The 17,997-nt window shown below is 40.0% G+C and overlaps 1 long non-coding RNA gene across 1 annotated transcript in view; it reads right to left on the minus strand.

Moving 5' to 3' along the window:
* The window catches only part of LOC104963307 (uncharacterized), a 17,464-nt gene extending 1,324 nt beyond the window's left edge, over positions 1–16,140 (minus strand). Inside the window, exons 1-3 of the long non-coding RNA XR_800302.1 lie at positions 16,130–16,140; positions 12,809–12,811; positions 7,221–7,233 (exon numbers count right to left, since the gene is read on the minus strand). This is a non-coding gene — a long non-coding RNA (uncharacterized lncRNA). The remainder of the gene's footprint in view (positions 1–7,220; positions 7,234–12,808; positions 12,812–16,129) is intronic.
* Positions 16,141–17,997: the final 1,857 nt, after the last annotated feature.

The following is a 17,997-nucleotide window of genomic DNA, read 5'->3' on the forward strand; positions in this document are numbered from 1 at the left end:
CTTTGCCTCTGAGTGTGACGGGTGGACTTCAGTAGCGAGTTCCCTTGAATAGTTGTGTGTGTTGTATTTATGTGTGGGAAGTGTTTAAGCGAGTGTGTATGCCTTGGGATGGGCGTTTGAGCATGTGTGCGCATGTGTGTGTGTATGTTGCGTGCGTGTGTGAGTCTCTCGTTATGTAAAAAACAGTTGCATCACTGTTCTTCTGGTCACCCTCTCCTTTCCGGTCACCCCCCCAATAAACAAGCCCAAACTGCCTCATGAAGAGAGATCAGAGAGGCAGAGAAATGGAAAGAGAGGAGAGAACGATTTAATTAGGTCTTTCAATTTAGAATAATTTCACAGTGTCCAAACTAGTTCAAAATGTCACAACACACACACACACCACACCTCACACACACAGCAAAACTTACACATCAATATAAAAAAATAGGCTGTGCTACCCTCGCTGCTATTTACGTTAAAAAATAAAGACATGAGAGAGCGATAGATAGGCCAAACGAGATGTTGTCCGCTTCAGCTGTCACTCGGTGTTCCAGGACTGTCAGGGCTTGCTGTGTCGGCACAGGGGCATATGTGTGCTGTGAGTGGCGTGTATCCCGGTATGAGTCGCAGGACATATGTTCCACATCCTCAACTTACACAAAATGTTTCACAAGATCACCAGTACTACGGTTGGTGGTTGGGGGATGGCAGGAGTCACCGGTCATATGCTTAATTAAACCCTGGAATACACCAAAGGGCTCCTGACCTGCATGTAGCATTAAAGGTAGAAAGCCTGTGGAACACTCTATCTCTCTCCCTCTCCACACCACACCGGCTCACACACCACAACCCCAAGCATGCACACACCACTTTGTTTCTCCATCAACCCACATTATGCAAGCACATACCCCTACTTTATGTCCCTTGAAAATATACACACAGGCTTTTCTGTTTTCCCAAAAGATGCTCACACACAACTTTCCTCAATCTCTACATGCTACACTATCCTTTCTATGTATCTTTCTTTGTTTTTTTTTCAAACACACACACACACACACACACACACACACACACACACACACACACACACACACACACACAGATTGAACCACAACACACAGGACACAAACACACAGCTGCTCCCCAGCCCACACTGCTATCTCTCTGTGGGCCTTAGGGCAGAATATTAACATACACACGCGCGCGCACATAGAGCAACATCAATTTCCGTGTAATCACACACACACACGCACACACACACACGTCCGTACTAAGCATCAAAGACATTATAGTGTCAAAGTGATCAGTACTATCGCTCCTCCCATGTTAGACTGTGTTGGTGTCGGCTGTCCAAGGTGCTAGTTAACATTCCAGTGGTGATCACACACACGCTGATGAATAACGCTCCATTTATCAAGGCAAGTGCGCCTGCCATCCTCCCCTTATATGTTTTTACAAGAGGAAAAACAGATAAAAGCCGAGCTGCATTCTAATTCTAATTATCATTAAAGGAAGGAAAAGGGCAGGGAATACATAAGCGAAAGGTGTCGGAAATAAAACGCCTGCTTGTATCGTAGAATATCCTGAATAAATGTATATCGGCGCTGAAGCTGACTACGGCAAAACACACACATACGCACACACACTCAAATGCAAAACCTCAACCTGCATCCGCGCTGCAGTAAAAAAAAAATCAAATAACAAAATGCAGGATGTAACGTACCCAGCCAGGATGAGAGGTGTGAAATTCCACGGACCATGTTCCTGTCCTCATCCACCGCAATATTCACCTCGTGTTTTTCGCTGCTGCAGCTTATCCGACGTGCCCGGGATGGGATATTGGGAGATATCCCTCTGCTGCTGCTGCCGTTACTGCTGCTGCTGGTGGCGATGGTACGTCTCCTGGGTGGGAATAACCCAAAAAAGAAAACAAGCGAAAAAAACCCAAGCCTTCAGTCCGGGAAAGGGTGGAATAGAAAATAAAATACGTGTTGGGTCTAGTATTAACGTAAGTGTTACTCCAAGGATTGCAAGGCCCAGGACGTTCAAATGATCAATCTCCCTCTCTTCCTTTCTTTCTCCTCCCTCCCCCATCTCTCGCTCTCCCTCTCTCTCTCTCTTTCTGTCTCTGCCTCTCTCTAGATGCGATTGGACAGTGTGGCAGGCAGCATGATCCAATGATACGCACCTAGCTCCATGAGGAAGCGCCGAGTGGAGAGAATAGAGAGGATAGAAGAGGACCAACCTGTGAAGGGAAACACACACACTCACAGAAGTGCACATCTTTACACAAAGCACATTGGTGCATAAACACATGGCCACACACACCTGGGGAAGGTCCTATTGCACATTTGAAAAAAAAAGAAAAATGACAGGGGGGTAAAAATGCATCAATGCATGGTGACACAAACCAACCTGCATGCACCCAAACACCTGCACACACACTGTGTGTGTGTGTGTGTGTGTGTGTGTGTGTGTGTGTGTGTGTGTGTGTGTGTGTGTGTGTGTGTGTGTGAAATGCAGTGGGTCTGCAGTCGCTGCTAACTGTGTTTGGGAACACTCTTCACGTCAGCACAGCCTGCCGCAGAAGCATTCAGAACTTTCTATTCCTCTCCTCAACAATCCTCCATCCACCCATCCATCTCTTTGTCTGCTTGTCTACCTCTCCGTCTGCCTGTGCACCTCTCTGCTTATTCCTGTGTGATGCCCTATTCATGTCTCCTGTGTCTTTCCTCACTCTCTACTTTCCACTCTTTTAAAGCAAGTTGTCCCACTATCTTCTTTTAATGAGGCAAAATAAAAACACTCAGGTCAATTTGCGGAAAGGCTTTATTATACAGGTGGGGTTTGAGAGGAGATTTAGGAGGATGACATTGACTTATAGTCTAAGCTTTACAAAGCCATAGGGCCTTTCCATAGGTCTTTTTAACCGACACGGCCAAAATAAAAGTACTGCATGAGTATCTGGGGCTTTGCAGACTCATATCGGATTAAAAGGTTAGAGTTGTAGCTAGAGGTTCGGCCTGTACAAACCAAAGAAGTTATCAATAAAATCCAAGAATAACTTAAAAAACTCAGGGGCTCAAGCTAAAAACGTTTAGCCATAGAGAGGAACTATAGCATGTTTATATATATACACATAGTTTCACAGGATTTCATTTGGATTTTTTGGAAATATTACCCAGCTAGAGTAAACATGTTGTTTTGGGAGCACATGGATAAAAACGTATAAAAGAGATTGTATTATCTTAATAAAAGAGAAAAGATATATCTGAGTTTGGTTTCAAGGTAATTCTGGGGTAATACTTTATTTTTGTCAACATATATTATAGTTTATCTTTTGTTGCAGTGTTTGTTGTGTGATCTGCAGACAGGATGTGAACCTGGACCCAAGCTTTTTACTGGCAACAGATAGATTTAAACAGAGATCTGGATCTGTGAGGGAGTCCTTGTTCTGGGATTTGGGACTTTAGGGTACAAGGCGTTCCCTGTGCCTTTCATTGCTTTGTTTCATCATTCTATTCACAAAGTCCATGTAGGCAGGAAGTTGAGATGAATGGATGTGTAACCCAAATACCAGACTTGGACTGCTTTTCATTTTTGTACTGACAGTCAACATTGTTTTTTTTTATACACAACCGTCTCCTAACCTGGAAGCTGGGGCAGGCAGTATATTTATGGCAGAGAGTCTGAAATGTCAGCGACAGCAATTAGTTTAACCTGTCCTAAATAGTCTTCTCTATGTAATTGTGAGCAGACTGTTGTTGCAGACACAAAGTTATCACATCCTTCATTGACATTCCTAGTCAGATGAGGCAGAGTATCTTCTGTTTTTACTTATATGTCGCATTAATGCATGAGTGCCTATGTTGCCAAACCTATTTATTGATAGGGGTTTCCATAGTAATGTTTCTATTTGAAAACTGTACTGATTCATTGTGCTTGAAAGTCCTTCCATCCATGTCCACATGATGATGTCTTTTAAGAGTTGTTCCTTTTCTCAACTGGGCCTTCTTAGCCATGTAAACAAGCTGCAGAGCCTGATAGAAGGTTCATTTAGTGGCATCATAGAGTGCACCTGTAAGAAAGCATCTTCATTAGTGCAAGTCCCTCATTTATTCAGTTTTTTTCTATCTCTAATTAAACCGGAGATAACAATGGAGCTCCGTGGTATTGCATGGAAGTAACAGGAATAAAGATCACGAAAATACATTCCGTCACAAGCATGGATAGTGCTTTCCATTTAATTGGCCTTCAAAAGATTACAAAATATGCTGTGTTCAACAATTAGTTTAATATTTCTTGTAGTTTTTAGTGCTTTATCAAAGCCTAACGCCAATCATGCATGAAGAATGTTAATAACCTCTAAATGCACATTGTTATTCTATGTCGGGAAAGGAAGTAGTGAAAGACATACACGATGAGGGAGCAAAACATTGGCACTGATGTGCCAGATGAAAGCTGTGACCTGGTGTCAAATTGGTAATAATTATGCAAGGTCTTCAAAAAGCCTGCAATTAAAAAAAGTTAATCTGCAATTTTAGGATTGAATCTGTTCACCAAAATAGATGAGTTGTTGGCCACTAAGAACAGGGCCCAGGTGTTTATGATATTTTCTGATTGAACCAAGGTGCCAAAATAGACCATCAAACAAACAGACTGGTCAGTGTGTATATTTTGTTTACTTCTTTAAGCAGAAAGGGTTTTTTTCAGTTTACATAATCACTGTAAATTGAACAGGGCTTCAATACAGGAAATGAATGTTTAATAGTCAAGTGGATTCACATAGGCACCACACTCCTATGGAGAGTAGACTACCTTTTTAATTTGATCTTTTGATGAGACCTTTCCTGTTTGAGTCATTATGTCATTACAGAAGCGGGAGCTGAGCTGCAGCAGGAAGTCATTTGGATGAAGGTAAGTGGAGCACGGCTCCTCTCTGACAAGCTTCAATCCAATTTATATCTTGTTTTAAATCACTGCCAGTGTCCTTCTCAAATTAGTCAGATAAAGCATGATGTGCATTAAAGATACAGTGGACAATCACCACCATAGCAATGGAGCTCCATGTCATTCTGGTAGATGAAGTAGCCAAATGGTAGTGTCACGATTCTCATGTTATGTCACGTTTATAGTTTTGTAGGTTTGGGTGTTTTTGCTGTTTTCCATGTCATGTTTTCCTTTGGGTTATTGTCTTGTCATTTTCCCTGTGTTTTTCCTCTTGTCATTAGTTTCCCTGGTGTGTCTAATTGTCTGATTATGTTCACCTGGGCCCCTGTGTTTTCTCCTCCCTCCTCACCTGTGTCTTGTTGTGTGAGTAGTCTTGTGTGTATTTAAGTTCTGGGTTTTCTGTCTGTCTTGGTCGGTTCGTCTTGTTCCCTGACTAGTTCTGCGGTGAGTGTTCTGTTTTGTCATTGTGTATATATATATATATCATAGCCTTGAAATAAAGGAATTTTCAGTTTATATCTGCATTTGGGTCCTGCTTGTTTCACAAACCGTGACAGGTAGCATATATAGTGAGAAGAAATGTAAACCTGAAACCTAGTCCGGTGGCCTTTATGCTCTTTTTGGGCACTTCCGTTCCACGCTTAATCGTTGTCTGAATGTAATGCTAAAGGGAAACCTTGAATGTGTTAAGAGACCTTATGGACTTAGAATTGTTGTGTTCTTGTTGCCTTTGTGTGCCTGCATTTGAGCTTACATGAAGCACATTAAGACTCTCCTTAAAGGTTGGGTAGGTAATTTTGGAGAAACCAGCTCGAGTGCGCTAGACTTTGAAAATACACAACCGGAAAAAATCTGCCTCTTCCTTACAGAGCCCCTCCTCCAACACACATGAACGCGCACATGACCAATGAGGGCACGAGATAAGTTTGTGCACAGATGGAAGGCTGACAGGCAGGTAGGCCATCCAGTTATTTTAGCCGGGCCGGCTAAAATGATTGGTCATGCTTTTTACAGTACTACGGCTTCCACAGATGACATGTTTTTATGAATTTTTTTTGTCAAAGCACTTAAAATATTCATTGCTGTCAGGATGTTAAGAGCATTCCATGGAATAAAGCATTTAATTCTTCTGTGAAACCACACACACACACACACACACACACACCGAAAACACTCACCATTATTTCACAACCCTGTCGAGGTGAAAGGTTTTTTATGAACATTGCACAAAGCCTCTATTTGTCCATTAATCCATCTTACTAAATTAATTTCAGTTCTTCTGTCGATCGCTTAGTCCAGACTAGTCCACCATTCATTCATCTCCCATCCCTCCAGCTTTCCGGTCTCTCCTTCAACACATTTGCTCTGCTCGTCTATTAAATGATCTCTCTGTCTCAGCAGCCCAACTGTCTTTTAGTTCAGCCTTCCCTCCCACAGCTCCCGCTCTTCCTTAAAATATTCATTGATGTCTCAAACCCTTTTCAGTCTCTTCGATACACACTACCTATCTTTAACTCGTTCACTGCTCTGTGTAACCATGGTAAAACATAACATCACACATTCACAAACACACTAGCAGGGAAAATGTATATCAATTGCTCTCCATTTACATCATTCCATTGGAAGTATAATTCTGAAATTACCCAAGTACTGTAATGTAATATTATGTCCTTAAATAAAAACCAGTCATAATCTGTGATTTTTCGAAAACTACTGGCACAATAACTGGTCTTTGATTCATTCTAGTTATTTTAAAATCCATAAAGCAAAATAATAGTGAAAGTGAATGTTTGCAGTATAAGTAATCCCAATACAATCTCATTAAAACACTGCAACGGAAAAAGCAGAAATAGCTGGAAATAGGGTTATACAGTGCCTGAGTAAATAATGAATTCATCAACGTTACAAAACACATTTTCATCCTGTAATTTGATTACTTAAACCTGTTGCACACCTCATAACAAGTATATGCTCTTAAAGCACATTGTAAACCTAGTGTTAATGTTTAGGTATACTCGAACTCAGACAATATCATTTCTATTTTTTTTAAAACATGTGCTCCACCACGGAATGCATTTCATGTGTACATTATTGACTCTTGATTTCATTTCCAAGTGTGTTCCAATGATATTTCAGTCAAATTGCATAATGCTGTCCGCGAGCCTCTCTCCTCCTGCCCTCCTCCCTGATCATGGTTCACTGGTGTAGCCTCGCTTTAAGTATTTGTATCCCTCCCATCATATTATTTGCTGGGCAGTCATATCAAGTATCCTTTATTTATCAAGCACTTGTCACAAAGTGCTTTGTCACAAATAATGTTGCATCAAGATAACAAAGGACACGCAAAGAGGGCCAATAGAAGACACAAGCAAGGTCACACATTTTGTCTAAGTGTGCCTGTCAAAACGTGTGTGAGAATATATTACTGTAAAGTATTCAGGAGACATGCCAGACTCACAGAAAGTAAGAAAGCAGCCATAGATAGATGGATAGAGATAGAGGCTGCTCTGTAGGAAGCTTTTATTACTTAATGTGCATGTGCTCTGGAGCAAAGTCTGACATATTGTCTGAAATGATTAAACGGACGGACTGACATGGAGACCTGCATACTGTGAGAGGAAATTACAGCACAGTACTGGATTATAAAACATAATTAAGATAAGACAATAGACAGGAGAGAGAACAGAGAAGATGTTGTGAGTCTATTCATTTCAGACTAGTAGACTACTTACGCATTCACACTCAATTACTTAACAGACACACAAATGTAACAAGTTTAGTGGTATGTGCAGGATATTAACAAATAGCAATGAATGAATAGAAGACTTAAAGAGCATTACATTAGGTATCTGCCTAGTCATATGTTACGTCCACTACTACTCGTTATTGAAAAGAAGATAACGAAAGTTAAAACAAAGGGTTCACTAAATTGCTCTAAGTTATTGGCTCTCAAGCATTAATTTAGCGTGGCCCAAAATTCTGCCTCATCAGCAGTAATCTGTCAGCCTTGTTGGTTTGTCGATGGACAACAGTGGCATAAACTGAGTGGTGTGTGCTGGTTCTATATCTCTAAATATGAGCCTCATTTTATTTCAACACATTTCATCAACAACTTGCACTAAACTAATACACCCACAAGCTCACTATTCAATCTTCAGGCCTTTGTTTTTGGCTCCCATTGGCAGGTGGTTATTTGCCAAAATTTGATTTACTCTTCATTTCCACAATCTCACCTACACAAACCCACACTGTGTTGCACGCGTAGGCCGGGGTTCGCTGTGAAGTCAGTGGTTTTCTGTGCAGTGTGGACCAGCTCAGTTGTGTTGCTGCACCTTTGCAGTTTGCAGGAGCATATGAGGCAGTGGTGCATGTTGCAGCGGCTACAAACTGCAGCAGTCCTTATTGGTATTTCTCATGGCGTTAGTGGGGGAGGGGAGGATGCCGATCGGGAAGTAAAGGACAGATGTCAGATGGATACAAGGAGGAGAAAAGCAAGTAATGGAGGATTGAATGAAATTTAAATGAAAATAGAAAGGGGAATAAAAAGCATGAGAAAGAAGAAGATTGGGAAACCCGGAGGATAACAAAAAAGCAGTGTGGGAAAAGAAAAATGGATGGTGCAAGTGAAAGACAAAGGATAATGGGAGAGAGAGGAGAAAAGAGGATGGGAAGGAGAGCTAATATAGTGGGCTTAGGGTGTGAAAAGTGTGGAAAGCATTAGAAAAGGTGAGAGTGAAGCAGAGACAGAAAGCAATAAGGTGTTGGAGAGAGGGGTGTTTTATTAATCTTTAAAATAACAGTTTTGTGAATCTACTGCAATCACAGTTCAGGGGAAAGCGATACAGTAGTGCGCAGGTGAGGATGAGTATCGATTGACTCGCTGAACCATCGTGTACATCCAGAGGCTGCAAGGAAATTGACATGTCTGGCCATACTTGTGTGGTGTGAATATGAAAGCCCTATAATTGGTCATTCTCTGTGGACTAGTTTGGGCAGAGGTGAGAACGAATAAAAAGCACTAGATAACTCTAAGGAAATGGATTGTTCACAGGACAAAAGAGACGATAAAGCTTTTTTTTAAATTATTATTACTTTTTTACATGTCACATGTTAGACGCTTTTATCCAAAGCGACTTACATACTCAATACTGTGGGCAATCCCCACAGGAGCAATTTGGGGTGAAGTGTCTTACCCAGGGACACAACGACATGCTGACTGCAGTGGGGTTTGAACCTGTGATCCCCTGATCCGAACACCAACGCTCAACCCACTGTACCACACGCATCCCACGTTTTATAAATTCTTCTTTATCATTTCAAGAGATAAGCAGAGACTAATGTTTTTTCAATACATCAGCAATTTCACCGGCAATCATCGAGAGTATTTCCAATATTCTGAACCCATGATTAAGTTATTGATTGACTCAACAATTGACTGTGTGACTGATCGGTTGATTGGTGTCTTGTGTAATGGGTCTGAAATTGGAAGGTGTAGAGGAAAAACACATTCACCAAGTGTATCTCAACACAAAGGTGGGTAGCACATTACTTTTTTATCCTAAAATTCATGTATTTGTTCTAAATGCCATTATAGAACATACATAATTCTGTCACACCTGCAGCCTAGCCCAGCATATTTTCATATTATATTTTACACCTCATAGCCCAACATTAATCATTTAGCTTTTTCCCCAGCGTGTAGCAGAAATACTGCCCATGTAAATCCACAGTGCCTGAAATTGATGTCCAAGTATCGCAGGCCTAAAGGCGCTTCCTGCTGTCATCTCAAATCAAATAGAAAAATAAGCTCTGATCGCTCAGGGACGGGACCATATGCATTTCAAAATATTTATATGTGTAGCCACAAATGTGTGTGAGTAAAAGCTTCAGTCGATCTAGCAAGCACACTGGATTGAATCAGTGATCTTAATGTGAGGAGGCTTCGTTCATGGCTGTGTTACGTGTACATGTGTCTTCTTCTTTATCTGTGACAGGAGATATATTGCTGAAGGTACCTCTGAGCTACAAATAGCCACCGCTTTGGCCCCCGAATTGATACGGCAGCTGTTCAATCAAGAGACCTATGGGCACTGTGAGGCGACAAAGCCTTTAGGAGTGCTGGTGAAATCCTGTTGCTTAACTTGAAAATCCCCCCCCCCCCCTGTCTCAGTGATCCCTCTGTCAGCTTTGAGTGGTGGCTGTGCGTGAGTCTCTGTTTAAAACAGTGTTTAAAACAGTGTATCAAGTCCAATTTGTCAAATCAGAATGAGTTTATGCAGAAGCTGTGCACCTCCTGGTGTGTTTACTTAAGCAGTATTACAACAGAATTACTGTTATAATTTAGATTCTTGTTAAGAGATAGACTTCTCATTAGTATTCCTGCTTAGTTCAGTGATTGATTTCATCAAGGAGGGTGGAGCTTTGTGAGGTCCTTGTGATTGTCTGGGAGGTTACAAAAGTAATCATGCATAGCAAGCATCATAATAAACATGTAAATCGCATATTTTCAACAACTGACTGAAACCTGCTCTCAAGCATTGTTTTTAGTAGCCATGATTTGTATAGCTCTGAACAATAACAGTACCAAAACCTACCAAAATCCTTTGATATTACATGTGCAAATTAGAGGGTTTAAAGTATGTGACTAGTTGACTCATATATCGCCAGAAAAAAGACAAGCCCTGGTTTTAAAGAAGAAATCTTAAACCAGGTTTGTGTTCAGGACCTTTCTGGGGAAGCTCTGCAATCGATGCTACTGGCTGATGACCTCGGTTTAATGTATTGGTTTGTGTGTGAGTGAGTGAGTGTGTGTGATTGGGTGCAAACCAAGCACGCTCTGAGCAAAACTGGCACTGAAGTAAACGAGGCTGGCGGGCCCTTTTTTGTCCAAAGGTTGATCATCTCCAATGTGGCCATGAGCACTGCCTCTATCAAAACCACTGATGTTTCTACGGCAACCCTATTAGAGACCTGAAATTCCCTTCCAACACACACACACACACACACACACACACACACACACACACCAACACCCACAAAAAACATTCAGGAGAACCGTCACAAGTTCACTCAAAACATGCTTACGCGGTGCAGAGATTTAAAAAATGCAATATGCATGTAATGTACTAAATGGCTCTTTGCATGTCCTGCTCTTCTGCGGACATGTGGAGAGAAAAAAGCTCATACCTATTTATACACACAGAGGTACAAAGTCAGGACAATATCCAAATATATAACAATGCACTTTGTTGCACCTTTAAATGATGTTTGTTTGTAGGATAATTTGAAATTCACCAAATCTACTTAAAAGTAACATTTAGCATAGGTTATACAGTGTAGAATTAAAAAATGCAATTTACAATTCAACCACTTTTTGTGCCATCTGCTTCATCCTTTTATTTATTGGCTCGCTATGAAGAAATGTTGATTAATGAATCACAAAAAGCAGCTGCTAAGGCAATAATAATTATACCTGATGGGAGAAAATTCCTCACATGGGTTCTACATGGAGCATATAAAGTACGCTGCTATTAGATTTTCTGTTCAAATGATCCATCATTTGCATAAAGAGGGGGTTTCACAATGGGTTTCTACCAATGTGACAGTCTAAGTCTCAGTGCAAATACAGGACGTTTAAATAGTACTAGTAGGGAAATAGTGAACAAAGGAAGAAGAACAAAAACTGATTATAAAAGGAAGATACATGATACATATACAGACGGATGCACACATCAGTGTAAAAAAGTTAAAATAAGTGGATGAAATGGTGTAGCAGCTCTGGCAATAAAGTACCATCCAAATTCATGAAAATAAAGAGTCTCAGAAATAAACTATGGAAAAGAGGCAGAAGCTTTAAAGTGTGCATAGAGGCACACAAGTGTGAAGGAAAGAAAGATAAGAAGATGCAGAAGAGGATATGCAGAATATAAAGTAGAACAAATATATTTAAAATGAGAGGCAGTAGAAGAGATCCCACTGGTATCATACGTGCTGCACCACACTGAGTCAATTTGCCATGCGATTGTTTTTCAGGTTGCTAATAAGAACAACACTTTAGAGGCAAACAAGGTCGATAACGACCTCTTAAGCGAAGCATTCTTTTCACAGATACTGATGAGAGCCCTCAAATAAAAGCCTGGGGCTAAACGTCTTCACTTGTGTAAAAACCCACTGACCAAACATGTCCCATATCATGTCTCCTTATTCAAACTGTGGTGGATCTGTAGCCATTTTGACTACAGAGAGGACTTTGGTCTACTCTACTGCATAATGCATGAATATGATAAAATATGAACAAATTCCAGCATCAATAGGACATGGAGCCAATTTTGTCTCTTTAGTTCAAGTTTGCATCCAGTGATGTGACAGCATCAAATGAAATGTTAAACTTGTCTTCTCTAGATAATTAATTTGTGATGCATACCAATGCATCTTTTCTGGCAAATCCCGTAAAGGAAACACTTGAGATATGAATCTCTATTAGTTTGCAAATTAAAACAAATAGGAGTGATTGTTTTCGTACAACAAGCATTCAAAAGTGGTATTGCAGACGACAAGCCAATTCTCAAAGTCAAACATGTCCCACAGGAAAATAGAAGAATAACCAAAACAATCACATCAGACTTCCTGTCCTCTCTGTAATACAGAACAATGTTAAACAATGACTTACATTTAAGGGATTTAAAATGGACATAGGAGCGGTTCTTTATGTTTTACTGTCTCTATCAACATTTAAAATACTGTTATACTACTTATTTGATACAGCAAAAACATTAACAGAATATGATCTGTAAGATTAAAATAAAAAATATCCATATACCACCATTGTCTGATATTAAACGACTGTCCTTGGTCTCAGCAGCACTGAGATGGTCACTTTCTGATAAGGGGTGTTAATATTCACAAACCAAAGCAAAAGAAAATGAGGGGCATAATGTCATACATTTCCAGTTATTTTCCTAATCTTGGTGGGGGTGAAGGTGGACTCCATCGTATGGATAGGATAGGAGTATAGGAGGTAAAGTCATGTGGGTCATGAACTCTACAACTGCCTCAGCCACTCAATGAAGTCGCAGATCTAATCCATTTTGCATGGGAGCCATAATTAATGCATGCAACATCGGGGTAAAACATACATTTCTTGGCGTGGAACAAGTAAGTTAACTTAAAAATAGCTGTCATGTATAAAAATGTGTATAGGCTAAGTACAGTAAGAGGTAAAAGTCTTGGGACAGCCGCCGAGTCCAAATGTTTGTTGCTGTTGGTGATAGTGAGTCAGCGTTTAACACCTTGCACACAGTAAATAAAATGTGCTAAGTGCAGTGCGTTGAGAAAAGCGCAGGGATAGTGAGGAGACAATTCTGCTGCACGTACAAAACCCTTCGGTACCTTTGCCACCAACTGTATTCTTGTAACATTGTCTCCTTTACAAGATTAATGTGTACGTACGCAGTCAGCGTTGGGTGTCAAATTACCATAAAAGCTTTCCAAGAAGCCTGCAACTAGCAAGACACCCATGACAGTTATGGGTGCTGTTTGGTGTATACCTGTAAAAGAGTAATATGTGACTTTATATATAAAAGAGCTCTCCTTGCTTACTAACAACTTGCTATTTCTTCTAAGAAATTAAGAAATGTCTTCACAGCTTCTTATATTTATTGTTTCTAATATCATTTCCCAAAGGCAAATAAACATACTAAGCATTTTAATGAAGTGAAGATTGTGAAACTCATGACCAGATCCTCAATTTGAGTCCTTTGTGGAAGCCATTTGTGCTGGTATTCTAGAGGAATCAGGTCACCGCCACAGAGGTCCTTACATGGTGTATGAGTAGGTGAAGTCTCAGATGGGATTGGTTAAATTATGTGTGATGTCATGGTGGCTAATTAAGGTAAATACTGAATGATGTACAATGTATGTTATGGTTTGGAGGGTACAGTATTTATTTCAACAAATGAAATGAGGCCTTGTTGGAATAGTAAGGTGGAGAAAAACAATTAATATTTGTTAAAATTCTTGACTCTATTCTATTCTACCTGATTGGCCAGTTTGAAGAGAAGGCGGGCTCTCATGCATTATATGTGACTGGAATGAGAGAGAATTTGTTTTTAAAGAGCATCACCACTATTGTGAGCAATGGGAAGGATATTTGGTTTCTTTGATTCATGTTATATTTTGAAGGAAGATAATTAATTATGTCAGCACGATATCTTTTTTCTCCCATGCTACCCTGCACATCAGCTTGTGACACTCCCCTAGGAGTCCTTCAGTTCACATGTAAATAACTAGAACAAATGTGAAGATGTTAAATTTATGTTATAGGCTGGGATGTATGTGATATGAAGGCCCAAGCAAGTAGTCTGCATGTGAAGAAAAATCAAGGTGATCAAAAGACTGAAATGTTTATTAAATGTATGTCATCTCTTTTGATGAAATGAAAAATAGACATAATGTATTAGGGAAGAAAAAAACATTACATTTGCCACAACTGTAAGGGCTGACTACTGAATGATCATGTTTATAATTTAAGATAACTCCAGTTTTTCCAGGAATAGACTAGTGATCCTGCAGTCGGCAGCAGGGACCACTCAACTAACTAATGTGAGGACTGAGCAGCCCTGTGGCAAGTATGAATATTTGATCAGCCAGTTGCGGATTTCAATATTTGATTAGCCTGTTGCAGGTGTGGAAGATGTGAAACCTGGATATTTAATTGCGGAAGAAGGAGTCCCCGTCATCTACTCTTACATTGTTCAATATTGTTGTAGCAGCCTGTAGACTTACAACCTTTCCTCCTTGATCTAAAACGCTAACAAACACTAATTAATATAGCTGTTTTTCTTACGTAACAGGCGTTTTATTGGCAGCCAGTTTCGTATGTATATCTAACACATGAATATTGTAGTCGTGGGATGGAAACACATGCAGGTAACTGTCAAAGCACCAACATGAGATGGCAGCTGCTCATGTTGTTCCTCCTGAAGCACATGCATGCTCACACACACACACACACACACACACACACACACACACACACACACACACACACACACACACACACACACACACACACACACACACACACACACAGAGAGATGGAGAGCGACAAATAGGACATGTGCACACAACCTTGCTGTGTTTGTTGAATAAAAAAAACACACAACCTTACACACACACATTATGATCTCTGACTCACACACGCTCTCCCTATAGAAATGAATCACATTGAGTCTATTCAGCCAGACACACACATACACACACACAAACTATACTGTACTACTTCAATGTTATCATCATTCACACTAACGCGTGCTAAAGTCAGGAAGCATCCGTCTTTGCGCCTGACTTCATAGGTCAGTTCTGCGACAGCGGCCAGCGTCTCCTCCGCCCCAGTGGAGGGTGTTTGATGACTCAAGTCCAGCTAAAATGACTAGGGGCAACATTTCAAAACAGCATCTCTAAATTGATTATGAAATAAGATAATATGTTTATATGGTTTAAGAAAATGTTGTCTCTGCTACACAGCAGGGCAACCTTATGCCTGCATACTTCACTGTTTTCTGATGTTTATGGGTAGACGAGTTATTTTTGGTCATTTTGTTCTGAGAAGTCTTGTTTCATTAAAGGTCAAATAGGGAACCTTTTGAGATATCACTTCTGTACAAAGTATAAGAACAAAATGGCATCAGGCATCCTAAATGAGCTCTGCAAAAGTTACAAATTAAAGTCTTCCAGTAACATATTGAAAGTCATGCAGTTATATGGAAGCGTGCAGTTAATATAACTTAAATATTGTACACTATAACTGAGTATTTCTCAGATTTTAAATATCAGATTATTAGCAGTTGAGCCTTCTAATATGAATTGTGATTTGAATACTAACCATATAGTAGGAAGTTCAAACATTTTAATATGCTTTACGAAGGTGCATACGTATAAATATTTAAATGTTCAATCTGGAATGTAAAATGAAAAGAATATTTAGAAATGTAATTTTCATTTTGCATGAATATTTCAATTGGGTTAACTTCACTCATCTATAAATTAAGATCTATAGTTGCTCCTTTCCACTGCTCTCATTAAAAATGCATGCATGTATGCAACATGTGTGTCTTCAATCATGCAGACGTGGATGTTAACATATATTGTTACAGGGTGCAGGATCTTCTGCTTCCATACAACTTTGGTTTGGTATAACTCTGTCCTGTGGAGGACATTGACACACAAACACTTTAGCTGAAATGTGCACACACACAGTTTTGACAGAACAATGAACCGACAAGTACAGGCAAAGTCACAACCTTTATTCTACTCCTCCGACCAGTACATAGACCCTCACAGGCACAGTTACGCTGTCTACAGTGCTCCACATCCTCGTCAGTAAAATTAGGCATCTTATTTTCTCTTTTGTTCTCAGCAACCCCCCCCCGCCTTTCACTCTGCCAGCTTTTATCTCGTCGTGCCTGTCTTTTCTCTCGAATCCTCTTTTCTGCCTTTCTCTTCGCTGTCTCTGTTGTCTTCGTTAGTCTGTCTCACATTGTAGTGAAACAAGTTCCTCTCCGATCCAGAACTCCACCATGGCCTGAATTCATCGGCTTATCCAGTGTGAGTGTGCCTGTGCATGTGTATATGAGTGGCCTCTGGAGCAATGTTGTGAGAGAAAAGTGTGTTATGAAAATGGAAAGCAAAGGGAATGAGAGGACACTTGTGTATGTGACCTCCTTTCCTGGCAGCCTGACAGAGTGGGTAGAGTGCTTGGACTGGGTGGTCGTTGCAAAGCACTCAGCCATCCATCGACTGACAGCCATTGATATGCAAAAACCAATGACTCACTAACTCCTCAGTATGCAACCCTCATACTTATACATGCAAACGGGACTGCTGTGTGTAAACAACTGCACACACCACACAGACAGGAACGGAAGGCATGTCCCAGTAATTACTGATTAATGTAATTGCAGTCCACAGATGAAATGACAGCAATTGGCTCAGAATATGTAAACAGTTACTCTTTCAGAGATTGCAGTTGGTTCAGACCCTTACTCACACATAGTAACCCTTATTAGGAAAATAATATTGGAAACTGGGAGTTGAATACAAAATGTATTTTCTATGAAGACATTTGACATTGTTGACATCAGGTGACATCTTTGGTGTATGTTTCTTCATTCAGATGTGCATTAACCTCTGCTAGCCATTTTGCATCTCAGCCCCCAGAACTTCAGCCAGGCAAACCAACCCTAAAAAATATGTATTACTTTGTTTTACACTAGATTCAATGTATCCGCAACCCAATAACTTATGCATAGCCCCTTACTTTCCCATATACTACTGTACAAGTTAACGTTATATTTGTGAGATGACACAACTTCAGACATGCATGCTAATCACTTGTCATGCAGAGACACATGCATTTACCTTTCCCAAATAAATATGTTGCAGCTACAGATTGCTTGCCTTTCATTTCAACAAGAGACTTTAAGATAATGTGGGAAATAAAAACAATGAATGTGACCTTCCTACTTGTTAAATCTTAAAGAGAAAAACTATCGGCAGAAAGCTAACAATTCAATCTTAACCTGGTTTCAACAGCAATATGAACGAAAAAGTGTCAATCACTGTCAAAACTCTTGAAAGACCTTTAAACATATATTGACTATATTTGTTATGTAAATGTACTAAACCCCATGATGAAGACTGAGGCAGAAACGACCTTTTTACCCTGGTCAGTCAGCAAATCCACAGATTAAAAGCCTTTTAAGCATTCTTCATCAAGACCGCCCTGGTTACCATCAGAGTAAATCAGACATTTATAACCTGAATATAAAGTGTTTAGAAGTAGATATACATTATTGATTCCTGAGGGTTATTTCATGTGTCAAAGTCCTTTATACTTTACCTCTGCTCCTTAAAATTCTTTTGGAGCTTTAAGTAATAGGGATTTAAAGAGAACTTGTGTTGATGGAGAGGATCCAAAATTCCTTCATTTAACTCGTACCTGCATAATAAAATTACACTTGAAACAAAGGGAAAGTGCACCACTTGTAGGATGGTTTCATAACTACA

This window comes from Notothenia coriiceps, unplaced genomic scaffold (assembly GCF_000735185.1).
Source record: "Notothenia coriiceps isolate Sejong01 unplaced genomic scaffold, NC01 NC01_scaffold00035949, whole genome shotgun sequence".
In the NCBI taxonomy this organism is placed as follows: domain Eukaryota; kingdom Metazoa; phylum Chordata; class Actinopteri; order Perciformes; family Nototheniidae; genus Notothenia; species Notothenia coriiceps.